This window comes from Mus caroli, chromosome 14 (genome assembly GCF_900094665.2).
Source record: "Mus caroli chromosome 14, CAROLI_EIJ_v1.1, whole genome shotgun sequence".
In the NCBI taxonomy this organism is placed as follows: Eukaryota; Metazoa; Chordata; class Mammalia; order Rodentia; family Muridae; genus Mus; species Mus caroli.
In genome coordinates, this window is record NC_034583.1 from 61,825,928 (window position 1) to 61,832,926 (window position 6,999).

At 39.8% G+C, this 6,999-nt stretch overlaps 1 protein-coding gene and 1 pseudogene across 2 annotated transcripts in view; both read right to left on the reverse strand.

Moving 5' to 3' along the window:
- The window catches only part of Xpo7 (exportin 7), a 92,838-nt gene that overhangs the window by 53,433 nt on the left and 32,406 nt on the right, over positions 1–6,999 (reverse strand). The gene's annotated exons all lie outside the window — the stretch shown is intronic.
- On the reverse strand, positions 2,746–3,620 carry LOC110309055 (annotated as a pseudogene).

Below are 6,999 nucleotides of genomic sequence, written 5' to 3' on the forward strand. Positions count from 1 at the left end.
AAATCCGCCTGCCTCTGCCTCCCGAGTGCTGGGATTAAAGGCGTGCGCCACCACGCCCGGCTGAGCTATTTGTTTTGAATTATTAGGTAACTTACACTGCAATGGGCCACTGCTGCATAGTGTACACTGACGATTTTAAATCTATGCTTTTAATAATATTTTTGCATCACATTCAAACTTAAGAGTACTTTATGCAAAATCCTATTAAAATAGTAAAATATTAAAATTAAAATAGTAAAAGCTGAATTATATCCAATAGAACAAAGGAAAGAAGTGATCATATTTATCTCTTTCAGGCTTTAGACTAGCTAGGTTGCCAAGGATGACCCCCAGTGATTAGACTATCTATATGCCAGGGTCCCCCCTTCTCTCTACACTTCTAGCCCTTACAATTTCTATGATCAACTTAAAATGCATTAACAAAGGAAAACTAACTTGCTTAAAAGAATAAAAAGACTAGCAAGAGAATGGAAGAAAAATCTTCGCAGAAACCTGAAACCAGGCAGGTACAAACAAAAAAACAAAACAAAGACTGCTTAAAACTCAACAATCCCTTTAAAATTCCCACCTCAAATATAAGAAAACATCCCAATTAAACACACACACACACGTTAGGCACAGTAGCTCATACCTATAACTTTACCACACTTTGGAGGCTGAGGCAGGTAGACTGTTCTAAGTCTCAGGCTAGCCTAGGCTAGTTCAACCCTGTCTTAACAAAACAAAACAAAACCAAGCCAAACCAAACCAGGAAACAAAACAAAATAATCAAAAACTTCCTAAACCAACCCAACCCCTTACCCCCAAATCTCTCAAAGATCAGGACACTCACCAAATACACAGCTGGCAGGGAAGTATGTGACAATGACAAGCACTTAATTTTAACATCGTCAGAGGCTTTAAATTCAAAGAGCAAGGAGCCACCCTCACACAAACACTGACAATAAAGATACTGCCAAAGATGTAAACCATAAAGACTGCTGGTGAGGGCACACCCCTGCGCAGCCACTTTTTAAGTCAGTCTGGCAGTTTCTTATGAAACTAAACATACTCAACATATACCAACTAAGTTTTTCATATATATCCCTCAAACCTGAAAACTCACGTCTGCCTCAAAACTTGTACACAAACTTTATAACAAAATTTGGATGAGACACTAAGAACTTAAATATATACAAAACTAAACTGAAAAAGTGACATATTGAATGATCCCAACTGTAAACATTCTGGGAAAGGCAAACACCACAGGCAGAGTAGAAAAAGTACAAACTTAACGCGTGCCAGTTCAGAGTTGGATGGGTGAACAAGGAGAGCACAGGCGGTGTTTAGAGCAGTTGAAATGACTGTATGATACCGGAACAACAAATACATAGTACTATAAGCCTTGTTAAAACGCAAACATTCACAACACATTCCACGGAGAGTAGAAACGAGAAATACAGGTAAACTGAGGGGCACAGGACAGGAGATGACGGGTTATATAGAAACTGTGTTTTTACTCAAAATTCCAGTAATCTAAAAAAAAAAGTCACGCACAGAAAAACAACCTTAACAATAAAATTAAATTAAAAACAGGGCTGGTAAGATGGATCAGTGGGTAAAGGTACTAGCAAGCCTAAGGAGCTGAATTCAGTCTGTGGGACTCACATGGCGGAAGGAAAGCACCAACTCCTGAAAGCAGTCCTCTACACCTTTCTACATTCCCCCAATAAATAAATGTAGTAATAAAAAAACCAAAACACAAGATTGGAGAGGTGGCTCAGTGTTAAGAGAACTGACTGCTCTTCCAGAGGTCCTGAGTTCAATTCCCAGCAACCACATGGTAGCTCACAACCATCTGTAATGGGACCTGATGCCCTCTTCTGGTGTGACTGAAGACAGTGACAGTGTACTCGTCATATATATAAAATAATTAAATCTTAAACAAACAAACAAACAAACAAACCACACACAGTGGGGGGTGGGGCGGAGGTGTACATACCTTTAATCTCAGCACCCAGGAAGTATTACACACAGAGCCAGGTTGATTCTGAGCTTGAGACCAGTGTGGTCCACAGATCAAGTTCCAGGACAGCCAGGCTTACACAGACATAGTGCTTCCTATGTTTAGCACATTTATCTTCCCTTTGTTTGACCCTGCCTCAAATAAACAAGCAAACAAACAAACAAACCCAAACAACCCCCCAACCCCTACCAAGACAAAACAAAACACAACACTTTTATGATAGGCAATAAAAATATTGAATAAGAAACCCACAGAGTCAAAGTCAGTTTCTCACTGAGACCTGCTTGCAGAAGGTATGAAAGAGCAGAGTCTTTGTTTTATGTATGTATTTGAAACTTGTTGCAGGAAACGATTAAAGGTAATTTACCTTCATTTTACTTCCTAAACTGGGATCATGTTTTTCCAAACTAAATTCTTTTTTTTTTTACTTAATTAATATTGAAAATTTTAATGTAAAAAAGACTAAGTCAATTTCTTTTTTTGGGGGGGGGGTTCTTCGAGACAGGGTTTCTCTGTGTAGCCCTGGCTGTCCTCAAACTCAGAAATCTGCCTGCCTCTGCCTCCTGAGTGCTGGGATTAAAGGCGTGCACCACCACTGCCCGGCCTAAGTCAAATTTTTAAAGCAAACATGCCATAACAGTATGGTGCCATTTCCATAATCAATGCCCATAAAATGACATCAGTACAAAAATCTAAGCAAAGACCGTAGAGTGGTAATTAGAGTGTCAGGTAAGGTTGGTTTTAAGAAGCAGCTTTAACAGGTAAGAAAGGAGGAGCATAGGACATAAATGTAAGTATGCAATTCAAATTTACAAATTATAAAAATTCTCCATTCTTATATCTGGTTTCTTTTGAATGGCTAAATTTTAGCCTAATTTTTTTCCCACCAACAAGCCAATTGGACAAACTCATTTACCCGAATTTACATGTAAGTAATGTAGAAAAACTGAAGACATTATTCAGATGAGTAAATTCTATTCGTTTTCATCATCTCTGTGATCAGGTTGCAAAGGACAAGCTTTTCTCTTTGCTTTTCCTAAGCCACTGCTTCCTGTTTCTTCAGGAATCTGGTTTTCCTTTGTAGACTCTTTAGGGGACAGCCTGAAGAATTAATTCCCCGATGCCTTTTTGGGAGTTGGGGGCACACAGACTGGGTTCCCTCCTGCATACTTATTTTCAGCTTTTCTCGATGAACTTGAAGAATTGGTGACAAAGGTGGAGGAGCCAAGCACCTTCCTAGTGGCTTGAGAAGCCACCGTTTTTCTGTAGGCTCCTGGGACGTAGTTTGCTTTGGTCTGCACCATGTTCAACAGGAAGAGACAACTTTCATCGACACCCCAACTGCAGATGTCTCAATGAGAGAAGAACTCCCAATCTAAATTCTTACAAAGAAAAAAAGCTAGGAAGAATGTATCTGACATGTCAGGAGGTTACAATGTGAGTGTGGGCCTGGATGGCTTTTACTTCAGTCAGCTAAAACTTGGCTGGGCTGGCACCAATCTTCCATCACGTATTGGGATTCCCACTGTCTTGACAGCATTGGCATCAACATAACCACACGACTCATAGTCAGATATAAGCAACTTATGTATATAATTATTGTCAGCATAAAGAAACTTTGAGTACCATAAATATTCTTTAAAAAGGATTTCTCAAACTACTGACTAAGAACATAATGTTCTGGAAACAGTAGTAGCTCAGTAACACACCAACTGATCACATATGTAAGGCTGTTATTTTCTTCAAGTGAGACCAAGTGCTGAGGGCTGAATTGCTATTTAAGCTAAATGGGCAGACTGGTAGGCTAATGAAAAGAACACTGAGGAGGGTTTGCAGTAGTGTATGTGTAGTTCTACTGGACTGTTTTCATAACCTCAGAAACAGTCTTACTCTTCAAAGCCCCTTTTCTACCACATGCAAAATAAGATCCATTTAATGACAGATGAGTGCCTACTATGTGCCAACACCATTCTAAATGCTTGGTAATATCAGTGATCAAAACAAAGATTGTGGGCTGGTGACATGGCTCAGTGAGTAAGAGCACCCGACTGCTCTTCCAAAGGTCCAGAGTTCAAATCCCAGCAACCACATGGTGGCTCACAACCATCCGTAACGAGATCTGGCGCCCTCTTCTGGAGTGTCTGAAGACAGCTACAGTGTACTTACATATAATAAATAAATAAATCTTTAAAAAAAAAACAAAAAACAAAGATTGTTGGCCTCCTGGTGTTGGCATCAGTTAGGGAAGATAAATGTACTAAACATAGGAAGCACATATAGGGAATGTGAGGGGTGATACACACCACGAAAAGCAGAATGCATTATAAGGTCTACAGGGTTGTGGGCTAGTCTTGAATAGTTAAGACAGCTCTTAGAGAGAAGTAAAAACAAACAAAAAAAAGAGTCCAAACTTTTAGTGGTCAAGTGGGGTTAGTTAAATAGGCAGGGTCATCTACTTGTGTCTTCAATGGAGATGGCACACCGCGTCTTCCTAAAAGGAAGACTAGTGTGTTAGATGCCAACTATGTGCAGAAGACCCTTTATACATGTTTTGTTTTCTGTATAAATGTAAGATTTTTAGTAATTCTTATTTAAAATATAATAAAAGGTACACATGGGGGCTGGTGAGATGGCTCAGTGGGTAAGAGCACCCGACTGCTCTTCCAAAGGTCAGGAGTTCAAATCCCAGCAACCACATGGTGGCTCACAACCATCCATAACGAGATCTGACTCCCTCTTCTGGAGTGTCTGGGGACAGCTACAGTGTACTTACATAATAATAAATAAATAAATCTTTAAAAAAAAAAAAAAAAAAAAAAAAAGGTACACATGATTTTCTGTACCAGTTAGCGTAAGGATTTCTCCTAAGGCAGACAGCAGACATTCTGTGTACACTACCACTTGAAAGTAACTTGACATTGTAGAAGCCATGTTCCAGGAACACAGATGTGAGCTTCCTAAACATCTCAGCAGAGCCCCACTTACAAAGCTTACACGTCTGACAGTTCTTCCTCAGACAAGCAGAAATTGGCTCCTATAGTTTCTGAGCACGAAGTATTCTTTCCACAAATGGTACTATGCTAATTAAATCTTCAGGCAAGTGTTTCTTTGGAAATGTCCTTAAAAGTCTAGAAATAAGTAAGATTAAAGGCATTTCATCTGAGGAAATGAGGTAATTTTAGGTCCATTCAGCTCAACTGGATACGAAAATATTTTAGTGTATGGCTGTGAAGTAGCAAAACAAAGCAAAACCAAACTACCTAGTACGCATACAATTTTTAATACCTCAAACAAACAAAACTTAAATCCCAAATAAGAATGATCCAAGTTGCTGGGCTGTGGTTGCCCATGCCTTTAATCCCAGAATTTAGGAAGCAGAGGCAGGCCAATCTCTGAGTTAGAGGCTAGCCTGGTCTACAAAGCAAGTTCCTGGACAGCCAGGGCTACAGATTAACACTGTCACAAAACAAAACAAAACAAACAAACAAAAAAAAAAAAACAAGATTTTTAACTTATCTTACCATTTTGGTAATTAAAGTGCTCACGGTTAGCAACTATTTTATCAGAAATTCAAGATTTTCTACACTACAAAAAAGTAAATATCTATTGTCAAGTCCCTAACAAAATTAGTCAACAATGGTCACTATCCTGGGCAAGGTTAAGAGAATGGCTGTCATACTTAAGAGATAGACTGGGGAAAGTTAAGCCCTTTGAATTTAACACAGATATGCAAACACACACACACACACACACACACACACACACCTCCCTCCCCCCACATTGCTTTTTGTGGGGATTTTAAATGCTAGCCTTTTCTGTAACTACTCAGGAACAACTAATGCATAAAATCAACTTCCACCGAATGGCAGTCATGGGGAGACGTCACACATCTCAGTTTCTGTCCCGGCCATGCTATTCAGTGGAAAGTGGGCCTCCTAGAAGTGACCTCTGCAGGAAAAGCTGAGGCTGTCTGGGTCAGTCTCTGATGGTTGCTGGAGCAACAACTGAATTCCAAAGAGCCTATTACACCTGAAGCCACTTAACATAAATATGGAAATTGCTAATAAACAAATCTGGCTTGTGGTGTAAGTTTCTGCAACTACTCCATCAATTTACGAATTTGGGGGAAAGCTGTGATTCAACAGTAAAACACAAACTAGCAGCAATGTATCCAGAACTTTCCTTGGGTACCAGCAAACCTTACAACATTACTCTGACTTTGCCTGTTCCCATTTCAGAACCCTGGCTTGCTAATTTGGTATTAATGACCAGGGTTTTTCCCTGGTGAGAACTCTTAGCCATGGAGGAAACCATATACATTTAGGACCCACATCCACTAAAGTTCTCACTGGCTTTTAAAAAGGGACACAGTTTCACTGAAACAATCCCATACCCACTAGTTTTAGAATGTGACATTTACTAGCACCTAAGATGCCTTTTGGTGTGTTAAGTAATAAATTCATTCAGGAATATTCTGGTATAGATGCTTTCTGAATATGGGCCAATGCTTATTTTCCTGAGGATGAACAAGACAACAACAAATCCAGAAAAGCTCAACTCTTCATCTTTTATTTGAACCATATGAAAATGTCAAAAGCACACTCCTCTTGACCTGCAAAAATGGTGACTTTATATGGCTAAAACTAAAATTTTCTTATCATGATTCGTGATTTTAAAAAACGATTTCATTTTAAAGTATATGTCTATTTGTCAATGTGCACATTTGAATACAAGTGCCCTTGGAGCCCAGAGATGGTGTTGGATCCCCTGGGGCTAGAGTAACAAGTGGGAACCAAATTTGGATCCAAAGAGCTGCAAAGCAAGTGCTCTTGACACCTCTGATCCATCTCCCTGGATTCCTCTATCATTTCTGGTCTCAAGGGATTGTACATACTTAGAAACTTCCACCAGCACTGCTGCCACCTCCACCACCTCCACCACCACCACCTCCACCACCACCACCACCACCTCCTCCTCCTCCTCTTCTCCACCCC